The sequence below is a fragment of the Saccopteryx bilineata genome, chromosome 1 (genome assembly GCF_036850765.1).
Source record: "Saccopteryx bilineata isolate mSacBil1 chromosome 1, mSacBil1_pri_phased_curated, whole genome shotgun sequence".
Lineage (NCBI taxonomy): Eukaryota > Metazoa > Chordata > Mammalia > Chiroptera > Emballonuridae > Saccopteryx > Saccopteryx bilineata.
The window spans coordinates 305,607,935-305,632,573 of NC_089490.1; the positions used below are offsets into that span (position 1 = coordinate 305,607,935).

General features: G+C 46.1%; 1 non-coding gene across 1 annotated transcript; it reads right to left on the reverse strand.

Annotated features, from left to right (window-relative positions):
• Positions 1-1,570: 1,570 nt before the first annotated feature.
• Positions 1,571-1,646, reverse strand: TRNAD-GUC (transfer RNA aspartic acid (anticodon GUC)). Its single transcript has one exon. It is a non-coding gene; the product is annotated as a tRNA-Asp (tRNA).
• Positions 1,647-24,639: the final 22,993 nt, after the last annotated feature.

Below are 24,639 nucleotides of genomic sequence, written 5' to 3' on the forward strand. Positions count from 1 at the left end.
AGCCCACACTCAAGCCGGATGAGCTCTCACTCAATGCTCTATCCACTGCGCCACCACCTGGTCAGGCCTCTATACTGTTTTTCATAGTGGTTGCATCAATTTGCGAACCTACCAACAGTGCATATGGGTTCCTTTTCCTGTGTATCCTCACCAACATTGTTGTTTGTTGATTTATTGGTAATACTTTCCTGATAGGTGTGAGGCGATATCTCATTGTGTTTTTTTCTTTTTTTAGAGAGGAAGAAAGAAAGATGAGAAGCATCAACTTGTAGTTGTGTTACTTTTAGTTGTTCATTGATTGCTTCTCATAAGTGCCTTGATGGGGGGGGGGGGGTGTTCAGCTGAGCCAGTGACCCCTTACTCAAGCCAGCAACCTTGGGCTCAAGAGAGCGACCTTGAGCTTCAACCCAGTGACCTTTGAGCTGAAGCCAGGGACTGTGGGGTCATGTTTATGATCCCACACTCAAGCTGGTGAGCCTGCACTCAAGCCGGAGACTTCAGGATTTCAAATTGGGTCTTCAGCATCTCAGGTTGATGCTCTATCCACCAGTCAGGCTCACTGTGGTTTTTATTTGCATTTCTCTGATGATTAGTGGTAACATTGAGTATCTTTTCATATGTTTATTGGCTATCTGTATGTACCCTTTGGAGAAATGGCTATTCAGGTCCTTTGACTATTTTTTAATTGAATTGTTTGGGGTTTTTTGGTGTTAAGTTGTATGAGTTTTTTATGTGCAGTGTGTCCATAAAGTCATGGTGCACTTTTGACCGGTCACAGGAAAGCAACAAAAGACAATAGAAATGTGAAAGCTGCACCAAATAAAAGGAAAACTCTCCCAGTTTCATACCTATTCAGTGCAGTTTGATGTGGGCTCACGCACAGATTTTTTAGCTCTCCTTAGGTAGCTATCCCGTATAGCCTCTACAGACTCGTCACTGACTAATGGCCTACCAGAAAGCGGTTTCTCCACCAAACTGCCGGTTTCCTTCCACTGCTTATCCCACCGAGTAATGTTATTCCTATGTGGTGACGCTTCATTATAAACGCACCGATATTCACGTTGCACGTTGGTCACGGATTCGAATTTAGCGAGCCACAGAACACACTGAACTTTCCTCTGTACCGTCCACATCTCGACTGGCATGGCCGTGGGCTGCTCCGCTGTATACATAGTGTTACGTCATCATCTGTGCATGCACACATGCTGCCACATCATCCCACAGAAACTGGGAGAGTTTTCCTTTTATTTGGTGCAGATTTCACATTTCCTTTTTTTTTTTTTTTTTTCATTTTTCCGAAGCTGGAAACGGGGAGGCAGTCAGACAGACTCCTTCATGCGCCCGAACGGGATCCACCCAGCATGCCCACCAGGGGGCGATGTTCTGCCCCTCTGGGCATTGCTCTGTTGCATCCAGAGCCATTCCAGCGCCTGAGGCAGAGGCCACAGAGCCATCCCCAGCGCCCCGGCCATCTTTGCTCCAATGGAGCCTTGGCTGCGGGAGGGGAAGAGAGAGACAGAGAGGAAGGAGAGGGGGAGGGGTGGAGAAGCAAATGGGCGCTTCTCCTGTGTGCCCTGGCTGGGAATCGAACCCAGGACTCCAGCATGACAGGCCGACGCTCTACCGCTGAGCTAACCGGCCAGGGCTCAGATTTCACATTTCTATCGTCTTTTTGTTGCTTTCCTGTGACTGGTCAAAAGTGCACCATGACTTTACAGACACACTGTATTTTGTTATTAACTCCTTATCAGATGTATCATTGGCAAATATCATCTTCAATTCTGTAGGTTGTCTCTTTGTTTTGTTTATGGTTTCCTTTGCTGCACAAAACTTTTTAGTTTGATGTTGTTTCATTTGTTTTTTGTTTGTTTGTTTGTTTCTTTTGCTTAAGAAGACATGTCAAAAACCTAATTACCACAAGCAATGTCAAAGAGTTTACTGCCTTTGTTTTCTTCTAGGATTTTATGATTTCAAGTCTTACACTTAAGTCTTCAATCTATTTTGAGTTTTAGCTTGCATGTGGTGTAACAAGGTGGTCTAGTTTTATTTTTTTGCATGTATCTATCCAGTTTTCCCAAAACCATCTACTGAAGACATTGTTTTGTCACAGGTTACTTGACCATGCAGATGTGTGTTTATTTCTGGGCTCTCTGTTCTGTTCCACTGATCTATATGTCTGCTTTTATGGCCAGCACCAAACTGTTTTGATTAATATGACCTTGAAGTATAGTTTGATATCAGGTAGTGTGATTCCTCCAACTTTGTTCTTTCTCCAAATTGCTGTGATTACTAGGGGTCTTTTTAAATTATTATTATTCATTTTAGAGAGGAGAGAGAGAGAGAGAGAAGAGGGAGGAGCAGGAAGCAACAACTCCCATATGTGCCTTAACCAGGCAAGCCCAGGGTTTCGAACCGGCGACCTCAGCATTCCAGGTCAACGCTTTATCCACTGCGCCACCACAGGTCAGCCACTAGGGGTCTTTTGTGGTTCCATATACATTTGAGGATTATTTGTTCAAGTTCTGTGAAAAAAAGTGCCATTGGTATTTTGATAGGGTTTCCATTGAACCTGTAGACATTTATACAATTTACAAGGTGATTTCCAACTTCTTTAGTATGACATTCAGTCTTTATAGCCCAACACACTTTACTGACTCATCTCCTCAGACGTTCTCTGCTGTCCCTTTCCCGTTTCGCCTCTCTGGCTCTCGCCAACACTGTCTCCCAGCCCAAGACTTAAATTTTCATTTAAATCTTGCCTCACTGAAGTTACAACTATCTTGTTCATGTCATGAACAATCTTGTGCTTCTATGTCTATTTTTATGTATATCAGAGTCTGAAATTTATTGTGTCTAATTGCATGTGTGTGCTGTCCTAATAGAATGGGAACCCCTTGATGTCAGCCTGGCATCATACTGTTTATAGACCCCAATGTCTTGCTTAGGTTCCCACTTATACTGGTTGAATTTAAGTGAATTGTAGCTAACAAAACCCTACATGATGTTTCCCCAGCCAACCCCTCCAGACTTATTTTAAATACTTTCTTGCTTGCTCTCTCTCCAATCAGCAATCTGTCAGCTTAACCAGACTCTTCAGACTGGCTCCCTGAGCACTAGTACCTTGGGTCTAGACCATGCACGTGAAATGCATTGTTTTTGTTCTCTCTTACCAAGATGAATGGATGAGGTGGCCTGTGCTGTTCAGACCACAGGAAGAAGAAAAATGGGTGGTGAGTCTCACGGGGATCAAGAGGCCCAAGAGGAAGAGCAGGTAACCCTGACACTGACATTGAGCACTGAAAAACAAAAACAGAATGTCTCTGGCTATGTGTAAAGCTGTAGGGACTGAATAGGATGGTAGACACTATTGGTTCCTAAACCAGATCCATTCTCTTCTTTTTCCTTTCTGTCAAACTGTTTTTGTTGTTGTTTTTGTTTTTAATGAGAGAAGGAGAGAGAGATAGACAGATCTCTGCATGCACCCTGACTGAGATCCACTTGGCAACCTCTGTATAGGGCTGATACTTGAATCAACCAAGCTATCTCAGCACCTGAGGCCAACACTCAAACAGAGCAAGCCACTGGCTGTGGGAGGGGGAGAGAGAGAGAAGAGGGAGAGAAGCAGATGGTCACTTTTCATGTGTGCCCTGACCAGGAATTGAGCCTGGGACCTCTGCATGCCGGGCTGATGTTTTATCCACTGAGCCAACTGGCCAGGGCCAAAACATTTTCCTAACTGAGCTGCAATGTGCTCAGTTTAAACTACTGATTTTTCAAATCAGCTAGAGGTGTGCATATGACCCAAATCTGGCCAAGGAGACAGGAATGGAATTACACTGAGTAAGAATCCTAAGAAAGACACAGTAGTATGTGTCATTTACTTCTTCTTCTACCTCTTCCTTTTCCTTCTCTTTTTTCTCAGAAACATGGATATGATGCTTGGAGGTAAAGCAGCCATCTTGCAACCATGAAGAAAGAAGTCTCCTACTAAGGATGGTAGGACAGGAAGAAATCAACAACATCTGAATGTCTTTATTCCAGAGTTCTCATTTCATGAGAGAAGTCAGCTCCTATTACATAAATTTACAATATCTGGCTATCTGTTCCGGACAGTGAACAGTCTTAAGTGACACAAGTGGGGCAGAATATCTGGAAAGACAGCTTTTCATGTGAAGAAAGTTTTCTTTTCTTGGAAGACCTTGACTTACTTCTTGCAGCCCCATGAACACACACGCCAGCATATTGAGAGCACAAACACCCATCTCTCTCCTTGGAGTGTGTCCTGCACGGCTGCTTTCCTTAGCTGCCTTTAATCAAGGTCTTGGTTTTGGGGAAGGGAGCAAAACAAGGGCAGTCATAGTGGGGAAGTCTGATATAAAACTTCACCCGTCTTCCCCCAGGAAGACTATGACACATGTTGGGAAACAAGGCATGAGATTTGTTTTTAAGTGAAAACACACCAGTCCCACTAGTTTGGAAAACCAGTTGCTGCCTGTAGAACTTAAACTTGTCTTTTAAGCATGACCTGTCACCTCACAGTGCTGATCTCTAATTATGATCACACATCGCCCAGAGCTGCTGGTTGTCCAAACTGGAGCATGTGACACCTCCTCCCCCAGCTTTTCTGCTCTGAAAATATGCACCCAGTTGTCTTTCCCCAACGAATGCTAATGGGAGAAAACCAAGCGATGTTGCCCTTTAAAGATAATGATGTTGGAAATTCAGTACATAATGGCTCCCCAGACAAGACCAGAATAGATTCATGTTTCTGCTTTCCTGGTGCACAGAAAAGCTGGCAGCCTGTTAGCGTTAGCGGGCATCTGAACTCCCCACCCCTCCCTAAGTGCCTGGAGCCAGCGCTCATGGAGAGAGGCACCTGTTTACCAACATACAGTTTTTCTAACCCACTGGATCAGGCCCAGAACAGAGGCCTTAGCTGAGCTTTTGAGCCACAAAGAATCACAGCGACTCAGCAGGCACCTCCATTCAGTCTGTAAACCGGCTTTGCAAGTAGATAGCAACGCACTGACCTCCTGTCATGTTTGCCAGGCAAGTAAGACTGGCTTGAACCCACTTATTCTCTTTTGTATCCCCAACTCTGACCCCCACTCCAAAGCCTGAGCTGGAGTTTAAGAAAATGATCAAAATGATTTGAGGCTGGCAGATTGTTGAACTTCTTTATGAGGAAGTCATGTGAATCCTGCAGACCAACTGCCATGAGCGGGGAGGAACCTCCTTCCAGGGCCTGGAGACAAGCCGCATGTCTCCGAGTAAGGCACAGCAGCAGCCCGAGGCCTGGCATCCTGGGACTGTGCCTGGCCTGCCTTGGGAGGTGGGCTCAACTCTGACGACAATGGGTAGGTCTGCAGAACACTTATGACCATAAAGGCACTGCCTCTCTTGTCTGTTTATAATGGGCTCTTGCGTCCTTTGACTTCTCCACCCCTCTCAACCCTCCTGTAATTGAGTTATCTCCTTGGCGATGCTGTTCATGTAATTGACTCTCAAACCAGAGGCATATTTGATAAGCACCCTATAAAGCCTTACCTCTATTGATTTTCATTTTTCAGGGCTTATATCAAAACTTAGATGTGGCTGGTGGGAGCTGAGGGGAGTAATGTACTCACTGTTCTGGCCATTCACTCTAATAGTAAACATTTACACATTCCATGGAACACAACTACTTCCTGGCACATGGTTAAGAGGAGAATCCACTGTTTCCCTCCTAAGTGCAACTTAACAATTTTCTGCTACAGAATCAGAAGGGATGTAAAGATTTAGCCCAGGGAGTTCCTTAATATTAGATGGTGACTACTTAAAGTCAGGAACGGTGCCTTGTTTATGTTTTAACCCTTTTCTCCCCTCTCCCCCAATTGCCAATATAATTGGTTTGGCATTTGCTGAATGCAAGATAGGAATAATATTGTCAGAGAAAAGCAATTCAGGTGAATCAGCCCCACCTCAGCGCTCTGAGGCAGTCTGATGCTCTGACACGTCTGATGGGAATGAGGCAGGGAGAGATGGAAAGCAGGCTCCCTGAGGCATGGTTCACAGACCTTGGGCACAGCACAGTCATCTAAAGTGTTTTTAAATTACGGTAAATTGTATTTACAGCAGTGATCTCAGTAATATCTCCCCTCCAACGGGCTCTCTGGCGGTGAGACTTTACCGCTCCTCCCACTGACAGGGGAGTCAGTAGACTTCAGTGTAGGCTGGCTCAGGGACTTACTTTGAGAAATAGAAGGAAGCAGAACTGTCACTGAATAACTTTCTAGACTGGGCCCTGAGATATCTGCAACGTTCGCCTTAGATGTTTGGAATGCCACCTCTTGGAAGCCAGTTGCTTTGTAACCAGGCTGCCTTGCTGGAAAGAGACCATGTGGGGGGAATATTGATGCCATCTTGAATGTTCCCCTCCCAGCCAAGCCCTCAGCGGAAAGCAGCCCCTTGCGTGACCCTGACCACAAGCCATTCAGCCAGGCCCTGCCTGAATTCCTACTCCTCAGATCATGAGTAAATAAAATAGTGGTGTTTTAAACACAGAATTTGGGAATATTTTGTCTTGCAGCAATAGATAACTAAAACAAGATGACAGAGCCCTGCTCCAGGCCCTGAACCAGGGCATCAGCATTTTAACAGGCCCTCCTTGCAACCAAGAAATAGAGTTGGGTCTCCCACTGACATCTTTGTCTGACTTTTCCCACTGGCTGCTTCCTGTGTGACTTCCAGACTCAGTGGTTTTGACCCTGGACCATACAGTGAATCAGAGCTGCAGGACACACATGGGTGAAGGAGATCAGACAGTCTCAGAAAGGCAGAATCTTGGAAGAAACAGAATAGGAGAGAGTTCTGTGTGTAGAGCCCTGAGCTACACACAGTGAGGAGAGTCAAAGGAAACAGAGCCACAAAATATTTGAGCTGAATGAGATCTTGAGAACATTTTGCAAAGTGGGAGCCAGAGTTCCAGAGAGGAAAACTGACTGGCTCAAAGTCACAAAACTCTTTTTTTTTTTTTTTTGTATTTTTCTGAAGCTAGAAATGGGGAGAGACAGACAGACTCCCGCATGCGCCCGACCTGGATCCACCCGGCACGCCCACCAGGGGGCGACGCTCTGCCCACCAGGGGGCGATGCTCTGCCCCTCCGGGGCATCGCTCTGTTGCAACCAGAGCCACCCTAGCGCCTGGGGCAGAGGCCAAGGAGCCATCCCCAGCGCCTGGGCCATCTTTGCTCCAATGGAGCCTCAGCTGCGGCAGGGGAAGAGAGAGACAGAGAGGAAGGAGAGGGGGAGAGGTGGAGAAGCAGATGGGCGCTTCTCCTGTGTGCCCTGGCTGGGAATCGAACCCGGGACTTCTGCACGCCAGGCCAACGCTCTACCACTGAGCCAACCGGCCAGGGCCACACAAAACTCTTTAGTGGCCCATTCAGGACCAGAGTGAGGTCTTCTGAGAAGCCCTCCCTCACATGCCCCGTTCATCTCTCGGGATTTCTGTCTCCTAACTGGAGTGAAAAGACACATACTTTCCCAAATGCATGAAAAATATTTTAAAATATGAACTAAGCTGTGTACTTGTGAGTGTCCATTACTAATGTCCCAATTAAGGCGAAAATATCAAAAGCATCCAAGGTAATAGAACAAGAGGTGGGACGAATCAGAGGTGTCTTGCTGGAAGAGTTGGCCTTTGGAGAAGCAGGATGGGGCATTGGGGTGGAGGCTCAGAGGTTGAAATGAGATGTGCTGGAGGTACAGGCTGATCTAGTTGGCAGTTTCAGAAAGTCCTACTGGGAAGGAACAGGGGTTTAGAAGTTTCCATTTCAAGTCCATTTTTTCTTATCTGTTTTTTCCACCAGCTGAGGGAAGAGAACTGGCTGGTGCCCAAGGCAGGGAGCCTGCAACACAGACTCCCGAGGCCCCACCCCTGACCCTGCTGTACTGATTAGAAAGCAGAGGGTGGCCTGGGAGAAGGCAGGCCCAGGAATAAATCAGTAAGGTCGAGGGCTTCTGAACCTGGTGTCAGGATTCTGCTCTCTGCTCCTGTCTCCCTTCAAAGTCCAGTCCCCTCTTATCATTAGAGGAGGTTTCAGGGACCCCACCCAAATGAGTTTATTTTAAGTTTCCCATTCTCTTCTAAGGACCACTGTACAAGGACACTTCAAATGTTACCAGCTACCTTCTGCTAAGGACTGAACCAGAGAGAAGAGGTTTTGCTCCTAGGAGGTGAAAGATCCAGACCAGGTCGAGGGAAGAACTCCCTGTGGTCAGAGTGGGCACGATGAGTGAAGCTGGCAAATTTATTTCCTTGGCAAATAATTTTTCTTTTTAGTTTTTCCATTGATTTGAGAGAGAAGAAGGGGAGAGAGAGAGAGAGAGAGAGAGAGAGGCACCAACTTGTTCCCCTTAGTTGTTCCATTTAGTTGTGCAATCATTGATTGCTTCTCTTACGTGTCCTGACGAGGGATAAAACCTGTGACCTCGATGTGCCAGCTCGATGCTCTATCCACTGGGAAATCCAGCCAGGGCCTTGGCAAATATTCTTGCTCAGTGGAGATATAATAATGCTCTCTGTAGCTTCCATGCTGAAAAGCAGCTTCTCTGGGAAGGCAGTAAGAGGGAGTAGAATGAGCCTGAGTAATCATTCATTAGAACCCAGTACTGTTGTTCTTGAACAAGTCACTTAACTTCTCTGAGCATCAGCTTCCTCATCTGTGAAGACAGTATTAATGATAGTCTCTGCTCTACAGGGTTGTTGTAAGGATTGATTGAGCTAACCTATGGAAAATACCTGCCTGGAAATGGCAATTGCTCAATCAATATTCACTTCTTAACTTTTCTATACAAATTAAACTCACACTGATTAGCCCCAGGATAAAACTTCATCTTTAACTGCCATCTATTGCATACCTTCCGTGTGCCAGGCACAGAACGAGGCAGGTAGCACACCTTCTCATACAACAACCTTGAGCCCTAGGTATTACTGATACTGTCCTCACTTTCTCATGACTCTTTTCATGGTGAACCCCACCCTATAGCAGACCATGGTGACAAAAGTCAGAGTGAATGCAAAGACATGCAAAGATGCTGTCAGCAGCAACCATGGGGCCAGAGAACACAACAGGCCCACTGCTTCTGACCTGTATGCGGCTGCGAAGTGTCAGGACAGTGAGTGTGACGCAGAGTGGAAGCACCGTGGGCCCTGCCTCATGTCTCGGGAACCGATCAGTCCAATTAAACCCTTTGAGTTGGCCCAGATGACAAAGAAGCAGAATTCAATCTTATTCTCTGGCAGGGAGATGTTTCGGGAAAGCACTACAAACACAAGAGCAACTCTAAGAGTATACTATCTGCCTTAGCAGAGTGCCCATGAGTTCACCTAGGTCATTCTTCCAATGTGCGTGGCAGCCTTGGACTGCAGATTCCATTACTGTCCCCCTTTCAGAGACAAGGCACTGAGCTGGAAAGAACTGAAGCTACTTTCCCAAAGTCACTCATTTGATAAGCGGCAGAAGCAGGATTCGAATCTGGGTGCAGAACAGGTACTTGTTTGGTGAAGATGCAATATTGGCTGGCGGTTTTCAAGAGTTCTGCACTCCTGGTCCCTTCTTCCCATGGGGAGACCTTGCTCTGGGGGCTTCCACCATCCGTAATCCTGTAACTCAAGGACACCCTCCACAGCCAGCAGCCACCCCCAGCCCTGCCCCATGTGGGGCTGTGGCCCTGGCAGCCACCCCTGCTCTCTTTGACTCTCTCTGCACACTTAGCCCCATTAGGCAGGAGAGGCGGGAAACTGTTTAGTTTGTCCCAGCAATCTGTTTAGGGGAAGTGCAGAAAGGTGTTTTTCCACTCTGAATAAGCCATTTCTCTCGTGCTCCTGTTGTGAACTTCTGCTTTGTGCACTGGTGAGATTAGATTTCTGTCTGTGATAAAGGAAGGGTGCCTTGTGGCTGCTATACCTAGCGACTGGTAAGAAATAGGAGCCCAGCTAGAAATAGATCTCACTATCATCATTGTTCTCATCATTTAATATCTGCTAAGTGCCCCAGACTCGGCAGTGCTCTGAGAGGACAAAGTCTGCTTCCTGCCTCAGGGGTGCCTAGATGCAAATCTCCACCTGCAAGTCAAATACCCCAAAGCCTGGAGCACACAGGTGCACTCAGACACACCACAACCATGGATGAGCTGTTGAAACAGATTGCTGGGCTCACCTGTGAGGGATGTTGATGCTCTGGTCATGGGACCACAGTTTGAGCACTTGACATTCATGCATGTGTTCAAATTCAGGTACCTGCTCAGACACACACTATCAGACACAAGGTGCTACCACCTCTTCAGCGTCCTCTGATGACTCCACTCCCCCCCTCACTCCCTGGGCTCCAGCATCTCCAGTCTCTGCGTTCTTTAAGCTAAGCTCCTACCTCAGGAGGAAAAAGAGGTGGGAGAGCAGTAAGTTGAGGCAGAAAGGCAGGAATGCTCATGTATGGGGGATATCAGAAGATTCTTACAGTAAGATAGTTCCCACTAAAGGTTGAACAAGAGCAAAAACTTCTCTCTTCCTTAAAACATGTCCTCCTGCCTGACCTGCGGTGGCGCAGTGGATAAAAGTGTCGACCTGGAACACTGAGGTCTCTGGTTCGAAACCCCGGGCTTCCCTGGTCAAGGCACATATGGGAGTTGATGCTTTCTGCTCCTCCCTCCCTTCTCTCTCTCTCTCTGTCTCCTCTCTCTAAAATGAATAAATAAAATCTTTTAAAAAAATTAAAAAAAAAAACACCATGTCCTCCTACTCTTCATCTAGTTAATGTCTCCTCATCCTTCAGACTGTAGCTCTAACATCTTTTTCAAGTAATCCTTCCCTAATGTCCCTTACCACTCCTGACCCCCATACACAGACCAGGGCAGAGCCCAGCTATGGGTGGTCATATCTTGGTGTAATGTCTTCATGCACTTATGGCAGGTTTTATTTGTTTGTTTGTTTGTTTGTTTGGGTTTGTTTGCTTTTTAGTGTATGTTTGATGTCATGAGAGCTGGGATCTTGTGTTTTTCAGTTGCAGCCCTAGTCGAGTGTCTGCCTCATGGCAGACATTTAGAGATATTTGTTAAATGAATAGGCCTCAGGCATGTGGACAGCTGTTGGATAAACAAATGTTTTTTAAGTTTGCTGGCTTGTATTGGGGCAGCGCTATGTGTGTTAACTCATGTGAGGGACTCATATGGTCCCTCGCCATATCACGGTTCACTTTTCACAGTCTCATTGTATTGTGGCTTTTAAAATTGTATATATCTAATTTTGTATTACGGGTTTTTCGCTATATTGCAGGGTTTTGTGGTATATAGGTATTTTTATATATTTAGTATCTTAATTACTTAGGAAGTGTTTATAAGAGTGTGAGGAAAGTTTATAAAGCCTTAAAATATATATAAATAATAAAATAAATATAAGGTTGCTATTTCATGGATTTTCTGCCTATCGTGAGGGGGAGGTGTCTGAAACCTAACCCCATGATAGACTGATAGACAAGGAACCACATAGTCTATGAAAGGCTGCAGTGCTTGCCCTCAGGGTGGCAGATTGCCTTCCTGCTTGGGAGGGGCTATTGTTTGCTAGAGAAGGTTTTTTTTTCCCCTTAGCCTGTTTTGCAGGAGAGTGCAGAGAGAAAGAGAAAAAGCTGAGGGATTGGGGAGCCCTGATTTGGGCCAGCTTGTTTGGATGGGGAGTGCTGAGACTGGTGGGGGCCTATGACTTTGGTAAAGCCAGAGAATGAGTCGGGGCTTGGGAGCTCTGAGTGAGAGGAAGCGGTCTTCCCTGCCCATATGAGACTCTAATAATCAGAATGGCCCACCATCCTCTGGCTCCACAGTTCTTTTACTGTCTGGTCGAATCCAATGAGAACCTGAATGGCCACTACGGTGGTGGCCGCTGGCCCTACAACAGCTCACATATCCACATTGGTATTCATACAAGAACGCACTCCCACCTACTTTCATGCATGCCTTTCTCGTTCTTTTAAGTGTAGAGTCGCAGACTTGGACATTGTTGGAGGAGTAAAAGTTAATTCAATTCTTTGGGAAATAGTTAAGCATTTTGGGTAAAAATGTATAACCCTACTTACAGGAATTGACGCTCAGGAGATCACTGCTTCAGAATGAAACAAGCACAAACAAATACATGGAGTAGTAGTGTTTATATCATCAAAATCTGGAAACGAGCTACTTCACTTCGATGTCCACTGACAGGTAAAGTAAATAAATACATCTATACAATGACTATTCTACAATTATTAAAGATAATGATATTATCCACCCCCTTGGGGAGGTCAATGAGAAAAAAAAGAGATACTGTTGTAAAGTACCACACCCCAGATTCTGAAAGGCACTGTACCTCATTTCACCGAGTTCACATAGAGACACCCAGTCCAGATGAATTTTGAAGAATTTTATTAGAGAAGGAGAGTTATTATATATGCCTGCCACAAATGGCATCAGGCCCAAATCTGCAGTCCCAAAAATAGTTCAGGGGCTGCTTATATACCCTTGCTCACACACGCTGGGGGAGAGCATTGTTAGATTCAGGGAGTACTGACATGCTGGGGCTGCCAAGAGTGTACAAGGTCCCTGTGATGCTGAGAACAAAGAGTTCAGCAACATCCTGCATTGAGTCAGAGACCCTTATCAGAAGTTTATGTTTGAAATTCTCCACTGAGTAATACCCACCCCCCGTAACTGCACACGACCTCCCTAGCCAATGACTAACAGCCAAATCAGCTTCTGTATGAACCGCTTGCTTGCTACGCTATAAAAACCCCTAGACTGTAGGCACTCGGTGTGACTCTGGTGACTGCACCTGAGCTCACCCCTGTGCAGGTTTGTTTGTTTGTTTGTTTTTTCTTTTTCTCTTGGCCATAAAACTTTGTCTGAAACTCTCCAAATGTCTCCAGTGTTTGTTTTACCCGGCGAGTGCAACATTTATGGGGGCTCGTCCCGGGATTCCCATTACGGGAATTTTGGCTGGGGACAGGCGGAACAGCTCAAGCTGGTGAGTATTTTGTTGTGGAATTCCTTGTTTCTGTAATCTGGCTCTGGAGTATTTGCAGTCTGTGGTGGCAGACAGGATGCTGTCAGAGACCCGCCCAGACACTCGGGCCAAGGGCAGGACGCTGCCGGCCGAGGTTTCTGTTTCTGTCTGAAATCGATCAATCGTTTTGAAGTAGTGAGCTCACTCACGCCACGCTGCTGTCTGGTTGTTTGTTTAGCCTGAATGACTGTGTGGGAAATTTTGTGTATTGCCCTCCTGGGATTTGCTGCACTGTTGTGTTTGGTGTTAATTTGTTTGCCAGTACAGTGTGATCAACGTTCATCTATCTGGATCACCCTGCTTATAGGGTGGGGAATCCTGTGTGTTGTCTTTGTAGGACTAGAAGCATACCTGGCTAAGAAGAACAAGTACCGCGAGATGGGACAGCAAGAATCTACACTTAAATCCCCTCTTGATTGCATTTTAAGTAACTTCTCTGATTTTCAGAAGAGAGCTCAGGGTTATGGGGGACCTCCACCCGATCAAGAAACTCTCTGGACCTTAAGCCAAGTGGAGTGGCCATCTCTTAAGGTTGGATGGCCATCTGAAGGAACCTTTGATCTGCCCATAGTTTTTGCAGTAAGAGCCATTATATATCAGGTGCCTCACCCAGACCAATATGTGTATATAGATGTTTGGATAGATATAGCTACAGACAAACCTGGGTACATTAAGAGGTGCATAAAAGCAAATCAAAAGGTTAAGAGAGCTATCTGTGTGAGCGCAGCAGACATTAAGCCTCGCCCTCCCTCCGCTCCACCTGCACCTGAAAAAGAGCCTCCCAAATCATATCCGGTCCTTCCTGACGTTACTGAGGATATAGTAGACCCTGTAAATTATCCTCCTCCTTATCAGAAGCACAGGGAGCCAGGTTCAACTGTGCCCGAGAATGTCCAGAGTCCTCCCCACACTCGGGGGGGAACCCCTTATGCTCAACCTCCCTTTGCTGGAAGTGCCCCAATGTTACCTCTTAGGGAGGTGCTGCCCCCACTAGATGAAGGACCACATGCACCGTCCCGAATGATTTATATTCCTTTCTCTACTAGTGACCTTTATAATTGAAAACAGCAGACCCTGTCGTTTTCAGAGAAACCCCAGGGGTTAATTTCTTTGCTTGAGACTGTTTTCAGGACCCATCAACCAAGTTGGGATGATTGTCAGCAGCTTTTGCACACTCTGTTCACAACGGAAGAAAGAACCCGCATCGGCCAAGAAGCTGAAAAAGTATTTAAGGAAGATGGAGGCCCCCAGTGAGATTAGCCGTGTAAGACCCCTCCTCACGGAGTGGGCTGCAGCAGACGTTGGTAGCTGGCCAGCCTCCGGCAGTTGCCGTTTGGAAACTGAATTTGACTGATTTGAAACATTTGGAGTCTTGAGACTGTTTGGTAAGGAAGCTTTTGGTAAATAAGCTTCCTCTTTGAATATTTGGAAACAGAGCTCTGGTTAGAAAAGGGTGTAATAGAGCAGGCGGGACGCCACCTGATTTCTCCCCACCTGGTCAGTCGGGGAATGCAGGACGCTGCCTTCTCCCTTTGGTTTTGGTTTAGAAGTTTGTTTTGTTTTGTGTGCATATTTGGTTTGTTTGTCTGCTACTAGAATGGAATGGCCAAGTTAAGAGCAGACTGGCCAAACCAAGGATTGCTAGACTCATAGAAAACATAGAGTTTAGCATACTATCACCAGCACCCACCTGCAGGCAGGTGGCACGGTCAGTATGCAGCCAGTATAGCAGCAGAGGTAGAGAAAGAAAAGGCAGCCAGGCTGCAGCTAGCTGCAGGAGAAGCGGCAGGCTCCCCTCACAGTTTCAGGCACTTGCCCCTCCCCCTTGGGCACCAGCTCAAGGGCTGAGCCACTACTTAGTCAGGCAAAAGTAACAGTGCTGTAAGTTAAAGGTTATCATCACCTTGCTACAGCCCCTGCCCTCCTCTGCTTTGGCTCCGGGGAATCCCTGCCTCCTATCTGGAGCCAGACCCGAGGAGAAGATTTAGGGGAGAAGATTTAGGGAATACGGACCCTTCTAAACCCACTGCCTTAGGGTTCTTTAAACACAGGATTCCCAATTTTGCTCTCTTAGTCAAGCCCCTCAGTGAGATCTTCTGAGCATGGCTTTTAAGGTCTATAATGACCAAGGAAATAACAGAAAAGGCAAATAAGGCCCAAAAGAAGTCAGGAAATACCAACTTTTGGCTCTAGCGCCCTAAGGCGCTTCATAGCTTTCATCAAGGCCCTGCTCCAGAGTGGAAAAAAAGGTCATTGAACTGAAGCCTGCCAGGCTTCCTGGTCCCATCAAGGGACACACCTGTGCTGTGGAAAGAGGGACATGAGAAGGTAAGCTGCCCCCTTGCTCCATGGAAGGAGGGTTCAGTCTCTTCTAGCCCTGCTCCAGCTACCTGTGACCTGACCTTGCCCAGTGTGCTGGGAATTGCCACTGAAGGCCTAAGGACATCGTTCAGGAGCCTAAGGTATTTCTTCCAAGTAGCAGATAAGCTAATAACACAAAGGCCATCTACTATGCCTTGCTTGAATATTTAAGTTTTATTTATCCCTCAAAGATCTCTACTGTGGGTATTGACAGTCTGATTTTATTGCTTTATGTTCAGTGTCTCCTTTATTTCTCTTATCTTAATGCCCCATGCCTATTATAGGCTGGGACCTGCTGCTAATTCCAGCTAGAAGCAGTAGTCACTAGGACTTAAACTCTAACTGCAAAGTGTAGAAATGTAACACCCTTCCCCTAAGTACTTACAGGTTTTATAGGTTACTCAGCAAACTGTTCAAAGACTGTCCAAGAGGCACTTCTAGCAGTACACCACCCAAGGACTGACTCCCACGTAGACGGGTCCAGACACCATGATCCTGACTACTCCCACTACTGCCAAGGTAGAAGGCATACCCGCCTGGGTCCACCGCAGCCGGCTGAAGCTTGCAGTCCCAGCAGAGACACCTTTGTGGACAGCGAAGACTGACCCCGCCAACCCTTGTAAGCTGACCCTGAGAAGGACCGCATGCCCTGCTTCAGCCACAAACCAGAAGTTAACTGGTCCACGCATGGAGACCTTGGGGAGGGAGGGAAACTAAGGTAAAGGAAAGCCAAGTAAGTCATCTTAAGGTTTGATGCATGTACTGCTATGAGTCATACAGAAAGGGAGTGTAAGTCCCTTGGCTGAGAGAGAAGCTATAAGGTAAATGAAAGTTATATATGTGCTCATAGCTACCACTGTAGAATAATCTGTGAATATTGGTCATGTGTCCAATAGGCTGCTTATGAAAAGGACACCTCCAAAAAGCAATCTTTAAAAGAGGATTACTTAGTGCTAACTTAGTCTTTGCTGAAGGTTAAGGTTTTTAGGAATTAAGAATTCTGATAAATTAGAAAGGAATTGTATGGTTTTGATAATAGAAGGTATAAGGTGTAGAGGTACCTTTGAAAGGAAAAAGAAAAAGTAAGTTGTTATGAAGGCCAGTTATTTCTGGATAAGAAAGTGCATAAAAGTTGAAGGTTTATGTAAGTTGCAGAAGGTTTGTGTAAGTTGAAGGTTTATGTAAGTTGCAGAAGGTTTGTGCAAGTTGTAAGAAGTTAGTACAGAGAAGAAAAATGCAAGGCAGAAAGAAATTAGTCCGTAAAGCTTGTAGTACTAAGGGCACACTATCAGCGTGCCAGCACATACTAGGGAGGACCCCTGACCTAATTAGCTTATAGCTACAGCTAAAGTAGAAAATTCTCATGAGCCCCAGCCTTATACCATTCTCCCCACTGATGAAGAATCAAGGATTTGATTTATGCCCAAAAGAGATGGGGGAATGTTAGATTCAGGGAGTACTGACACGCTGGGGCTGCCAAGAGTGTACAAGGTCCCTGTGATGCTGAGAACAAAGAGTTCAGCAACATCCTGCATTGAGTCAGAGACCCTTATCAGAAGTTTATGTTTGAAATTCTCCACTGAGTAATACCCCCCCCCCCCTGTAACTGCGCACGACCTCCCTAGCTAATGACTAACAGCCACATCAGCTTCTGTATGAACCGCTTGCTTGCTACGCTATAAAAACCCCTAGACTGTAGGCGCTCGGTGTGACTCTGGTGACTGCACCTGAGCTCATCCCTGCGCAGGTTTGTTTGTTTGTTTTTTCTTTTTCTCTTGGCCATAAAACTTTGTCTGAAACTCTCCAAACGTCTCCAGTGTTTGTTTTACCCGGCAAGTGCAACAGCATGACATCATGGAACAAGCTGGCGACATTTGTAGGGGATACACAGAATCATTAGGACTCTCAAGGTAACACAATCAAAGACATTTACAAATCTTTCAGGGTTCCTCTTCCCTCACTAGCCTAGAGGTATTTTACTCTCAAGATTCCAGGAAGGGGGAGGAACCACAGTCAATGTAAGGTGGTATGTAAATTACGCCTCCTATTGAAAGAGAAGAAGTTTCTCGGTTAACCTTTATTTTAGATTTTTTTTTTTTGGTATTTTTCTGAAGCTAGAAACGGGGAGAGACAGTCAGACAGACTCCCGCATGCACCCAACTGGGATCCACCCGGCACACCCACCAGGGGGCAACGCTCTGCCCACCAGGGGGCGATGCTCTGCCCCTCGGGGGCCTCGCTCTGCTGCCACCAGAGCCACTCTAGCGCCTGGGGCAGAGGCCAAGGAGCTATCCCCAGCGCCCAGGCCATCTTTGCTCCAATGAGGGGGGGAGAGAGACAGAGAGGAAGGAGAGGGGGAGGGGTGGAGAAGTAGATGGGCGCTTCTCCTGTGTGCCCTGGCAGGGAATCGAACCCGGGACTTCTGCATGCCAGGCTGACGCTCTACCACTGAGCCAACTGGCCAGGGCCTATTTTAGATTTAAAACTGAATGACCCATTGTTCTTGCAAGCTAGAAACTTCTACATTCTTCTCCCTCCCCTCCCTAAAGGAGAGACGACAGGACTGGAAAGCCTGACCTTTCCTCCCAGAATATTAATATCAATTTTCAGCTTTTTGGTACTGTAAAGCCAGCAGCCAGGGCTGCCATCACAGCAGCCTGGCCCATGCAGGTTCGCATTGGATTCGGACAGTCGGTAAAGAAACAACGGAGCCAAAAACTGATGGGCTGTCATCTTTAATTCTAGCTTGCACCCGGCAGGCAAGTAAAAATACACACTGGGCTCCAAAACCCACTCACATTCAGTGCTCACAAAGCCACTGACTTATCCGAGTTTCCTAGAATCAAAGGTTTCTAGCTCACCAGCCTTATTCTCCTCAGTTCCCCATCTCCTTCCTTATCCCAGATACAAACTCTATACAAACTGGCATCTCACTCAGCACTCCGCCATCTTGGCTGCTTCTCCTGGCCTACTCCACATGGCCTCTCTCTGCTCTCTGCTCTCTCCTCTAATGATAATCTCAGGAACCAAGAGCAAGCTCCCGCTCCGTCCCCATTTTATAGTGTAGAAATCCAAACCCTTAATCCAAATACAAAATAGGGAAGTCTCTAATGCAAAGTCACTTCTCTGAGGCATGATTGGATTGTACCGCCCCACAGCAAAAAGGATGTGAAAGGCTTAATCCCAAAACCAAGCCCCAGGCTACAGGGATTCTGCCTGCCCACAGAGACACACATTAATATCACCTGGGCAACGGCCTCCACATGGGCAGCGCCGTCTTTAACAAAGTGAGCATAATATATTTTATCTGCCCAACAGGTATTTACAACAATACAAAATAATTTGTATCATAGATCCTGTTTATATAAAATTATAGACTTCTTTCTTTGGATGCTGTTGGGCAGATAAAATGTATTATGCTCACTTTGTTAAAAATGGCGCTGCCCACATGAGGCTGTCCCCCAGGTGATATTAATGTGTGTTGAGAATCCTTGTAGCCTGGGGCTTGGTTTTGGGATTAAGCCTTTCACATCCTTTTTGCTGTGGGGCGGTACAATCCAATCATGCCTCAAAGAAGTGACTTTGTATTAGAGACTTTCCTGTTTTGTATATTGGATTAAAGGTTTGGATTTCTACACTATAAAATGGGGACGGAGCGGGAGCTTGCTCTTGGTTCCTGAGATTATCATTAGAGGAGAGAGCAGAGAGCAGAGAGAGGCCACGTGGAGTAGGCCAGGAGAAGCAGCCAAGATGGCGGAGTGCTGAGTGAGATGCCAGTTTGTATAGAGTTTGTATCTGGGATAAGGAAGGAGATGGGGAACTGAGGAGAATAAGGCTGGTGAGCTAGAAACCTTTGATTCTAGGAAACTCGGATAAGTCAGTGGCTTTGTGAGCACTGAATGTGAGTGGGTTTTGGAGCCCAGTGTGTATTTTTACTTGCCCGCCGGGTGCAAGCTAGAATTAAAGAAAATGGCCTATCAGTTTTTGGCTCCATTGTTTCTTTACCGACTGTCCGAATCCAATGCGAACCTGCATGGGCCAGGAGGCTGCTGTGATAGTGGCCCTGGCCATGGCTCCTGGCTCTACAGATGCATAGAGAGTTCCAGAATTTATGAAAATGTTAATATTTACCTCTGGGTGGTGGGATTTAAAGTGATTTTTATGCCTGACCTGTGGTGGCGCAGTGGATAAAGCATCAACCTGGAACGCTGAGGTCGCCGGTTCGAAACCCTGGGCTTGCCCAGTCAAGGCACATATGGAAGTTGATGCTTCCTGCTCCTCCCCTCCCTCTCTCCCCCTTTCTCTAAAATGAATAAATAAAATCTTAAAGTGATTTTTACTTTCTTCTTTGCAAGAGTACTTACTTCATAATGTGGTTGAGAGATTAAACGAGATACAGTATGTTATTATGTGGAGAGTTTATAGCACAATGCTTAGCACAAATACATGGTACCCCTTATATTATTTTTTATAGTTTTCAGGATTGTTTGAATTTTTTAAATGCTTCCGTATAAGAGTTAACTAACAAAATAACTAAGAACAATAAAACTTTAAAAGAGAGAGAGAGAGAGAGAGAGAGAGACCAGGGTAGAAAGGGCCAAGGAAGAAACATCATGATAAATTATCCATTATCCACAGTCATATGTCCTCCACCCCAATCCCACCCCTACTCCAGCATTTAATACTGTCCTCAGTACTAGTAAGTACTTGTGACAATTTGTTAAATTCAGCTGAGTTTGGGAGACGATTAGTCCAGTGAGAGTTCATCAGAGAAGAATTTGATGGAGTCCTGACCTCTAGTCCCACACAAAGCAGACCCCACTCATACCTCATCTGGAGTGTTGGGGGCAACAGTCATCCTTCCCTAGTCTTGGGCAGAAAAATTGCAGCGTTTCTAACTGGAATTAGTACAGTCACCTGAGATGCCTCAAGTCCAGGAAGTGAAGAAAATGCAAATTTCCAATCCTTCTTTCCCCCACCCACTGAGCACTTCATTAAACTGCAATTAAATTAACATCCCTTTTCTTCAACAAGCTCAGCATCATTGCAGAAAGCTTAGCCTTAGATGTCTTCAGGATGAAAGATTTTCCCTGAGAGTGGGCAGCAAGGGTAAGATAAATATAAGTAGAGGAGGGATCAAAGAGACCAGAGGAAAAGAGGACAGAGGGAAAGGGGATGATAGGATGGGATAAACCTGAAGGGAAGGGGGGAAGGCGCTGTAGGGATGGGAGCAAGGGAGATGTTGAGGGGAATATGGGGGAGGAGGGCATGCATTCAGGGTGACCCTAGAATCCATGTAAACACTATTAATTAAATGAAAAAAAAAAAGGTAAGTTAGCAATGGAATTTCCAGGAAGTGCCTATCCCACGTCAAATTCTGCAAGTTCTCTTTTTTGTCTTGTGTGGTCTAATGCGGCAGTCCTCAAAGTGTGGTGTGAGGATCCCTGGGCTACCTGAGACATTTCAAGGGATCAGCAGGGTCAAAATTTCTTTCATCATCATGCAATGATGTCATTTGCCTTTTTGACTTTGTTGACATCATTGGTACAAAAGCAAAAGCGGGCAAAACTGCTTACTCCTTAGTATGAATCAAGGCAATGGCACCAAACTGGACTAGTAATCATTGTGCCCACTACCACCACATACTTAAGAATATACCCTGATGAAGAAGTAGAAATTATTAATTATTAAAAATTATTTTTATCAATAATAATATATCAATCCTGCACACGTGTGTTTTTAACTTTTAGGGTGAAATGAGAAGTATGTATACAGCACTTCAGCTGCATACCAAAATCTTAAGGTTTTGAGCTACAAGCTAAGCTAGTCATTTTTTTCATGATACACAATTTTACTTGAATGAAGATTGACAAACTATGATTATCCAGACTCAATAGTTGTTAATCATTCTTTCAAAAATCAAGAAAATTAGCTTGTTACCTCCAGGAAAACATCTGATAATATGTATTGCTAATGACAGAATTTAAATTTTCAACTGAAAATTAGAATTTTAGAAAATGTACATCCTTCATCATGAGCTTGACAGCTTCCCAATTCTTAAAGACTTTTCAGATGAGGTCAGTAGATAGAGCGCTGGCCCGGCGTGCAGACGTGCAGACAGCCCCCATTCGATTCCTGTTCAGGGCACACAAGAGAAGCGACCATCTGCTTCTCCACCCCTCGCTGTCCCCCTTCTCTCTCTCTTCCCTTCTCATAGCCAATGGCTCTATTGGTTGAGCATTGGCCCTGGGCGCTAAGGATAGCTGAGTTGATTCAAGCATTGACCACAGGCAGGGGTTGCCAGGTGGCTCTCCGTCGGGTGCATGCAGGAGTCTGTCTCGCTATCTCTCCTCCTCTCACTTAAAAAAAGAAAAAAAATTGGCAACATTTATCACTGGTGAGGATGTGGAGCAACTGGAACTCTTACATTGCCAGTGGCTGTGCAAAATGGTGCATCCCTCTGAAAATGCTCTGCCAGTTTCTCATAAAGTTAAACATACGACCAACAATTCCAACTATAGTGATTATTCTAGAGAAGTTAAAATTTAGATCACATGAACATCTGTACACAGTTACTGAGATGTATGCTCATCTTGGTTTCTACCATGATCTCGTCAGAAGGAATGGCTTTGACCCAAAAGAGAATGTCTAGGTCTTTGTGCAGTGCTCATGAGAGAGACAGGCCAGGTCTGATTGCGAGGAGGTCTTCGGGGGTTGCAGAGAGGGGAGGAGCCTGAGCTGGACCCACAGAGAGTGGGATTCCTGGGCTGGGGGCTTCTGAGCACGATAGGTTTATGAGCTACCCCCTGAGGGGCCTGTGAAAGCTGCGCAGCTCGCCTGGAGAGCAGGCTCCCCCAGGGCTCGCGTCCTGGGGGAACATCAGGAGAGATGTTTTCTAGCCAGGCTGCTGCAGTTCATCAGATTTTAATCTGTTTGTAAAAAGAAAGGTGACCTTTCTAGTACCTTAGTGACATGGAGCCACTTCCTGTTGGCTCCGCAGATATTAGTTGGAAACCCCAGGAGTGGATGAGATAACCCAGCGTGAGCATTTACCATGAGAGGAGAGCTAAGGGTGGTCGCCCTGGGAACAGGAGCTGGTGGCAGGTAGGACCAGCCAGAGGACCAGAAAGGGTCCTAGGAGAACTTGACGGCACAGAGGCCATGGCAGTTTGACAGAGGAGGGAGTACTCAACAGTTAAATGTTGCAGAAAGTTTCAGTAAGATAAGAACTAAAAAGTCTCCACCAGACTTGGCAACATGACGGTTGACAGACATGATGGGGCAGGAGCCACATGGCTATGGATTGAGGAGTCCATGGGGGACGAGAATGGGTGCCCTGAACGTCAGCTCCACTGGCTAAGCAGTCAGACACCAGCGGAGCAGGCCCAGGGAGCCATTCTGGTCCCATCGATGATGAGAGAGACAGGGTGAACCCAATTCAGTGAAGCTTGAGAAGCCACAGGAGGGAATGCCCATCAGCCCATGTCTCCTCCATGGAAGATCAGCCCATTACTGTAATAAGACCAGTAGGAACACTTATGCAGAAAAACGGCAAATTTCATAAGAACTGAAGGTTTACCTAAATTTTCCTCTCCACCTCATCTGTTTGGTAAAGAGATATGGAGGTGAAGGATCTGAACCTCTTGCTGCAAATTCAACATTTATTGAGAGGTCACAATATGCCAGTAACTTTGCCCTACATGTTTGCCTGTATCATCCCATCTAATCCTGCAACAACATGTAAAACAGATGCACCCATTTTATGGATGAAGAAACAGAGCGTGGCTTGTCCAAGGTTACATAGCTGCATAAGTGTAGAGCTGGAATTTGGACCTCCAGTTACTTCTATTTCAATTTCAGTGCTCTCTCCACTATGATATGGTATAATCAGAAGGAATTGTCCAAAGAAGATTCCCAGCACCCTCCTTGTATAAAAAGTGAAGAACTTCTGGGACTCGGGGCTTGGACAGAGGAGACATCCTGTTATTTCCTCTTGTCCTGCTGGCAGGAGATGAGCTGTGGAGAACCAAAGACCAAGCTATGCCCTTCTCTTCTCAGAGGACTCGTTAATAAAGCCTCCTGCCTGCTGCTTATCTCCAGAGCATGGTCCTCCTCACTCTCTGGGCAGGCCCATTGTAAGACCAGTGTGGGACTTAATGCCGGGGCTATGTGGTAGCTTTCCTGCCACAGGAAGCCTGAGCCAGTGCAGAGGAGGTAAGAAATGAGTGGTGGGTGCCTCCCAGAGCTACCCACCCACATCAGTGAGCCATGAAGATGTCCTGGGGTGAAAGCTTGTCATGGCATGGGAGACTTTTCCAGAAACCATCCAACTTGGGATGAGGGTGGGAGAAGTGCCACTCATGATGCACTTGTCCCGGTTCTGGAAAGGGCATGGTTTAAGCCTCTGGTCACGTGACACTCAGGGATGTGCTCAGCCTTTTCTGGGCTGTTGTCCCACCATGCCCGACCCACGTCAGAGGCCCAGTGGAGAATAGAAAGATCCACAGACCCAGGTGGCCGACCCTATGAGATCACAGAGAAGAGGGTTCCATCTGATTTGGAAAAGCAGCTTTTAAAATCAGAGAGCCTGGATTCAAAGTCCTACTTTACCGTTTTGTAGTTGCGTAGTTTTGGGGAAGCTTATTACATTCCCTTTGGCCTTTGTTTCTTCATCCATGAACTAGCAATAATAATAATGCCTAATTTGTATTGCAGGAGATAATACACTTCAGGTGGTTAGCACAACATCTGGCACAAAGCATCCATTCAGCAAATGCTCACTATTATCATCAATATCCCTTCATTATCATCACGAGGAGCTCTCCTCATACATCTCCCTATGTCCTTCCAATTGCATCAGGACAGAACAATTATGGGGAACAATAGCCTTGGAAATCTACCCAAACTCCAGGCAGCTGAATAGACAGCTCAGCTGTAATTGGCTCTTAATCCAAAGAGCCATCATTTGCCTCACCCCAACACACTCCCTTGGCCCTCTATTCCCTCCCCATGGGAATTCAGCAGTCAAGAGAGTTGACAAACCCAGAGGTTTTGACTGGTACTTGGAGATGCCTGGGATCCAGGATCCACAGGACAGCATCACCATCAACACCTCCCTTCACGAATACACACACACACACACACACACACACACACATCTCCCTGGAGACTCTGTACCAATTCAGGAAGTCCCATCACTTACCTACCAT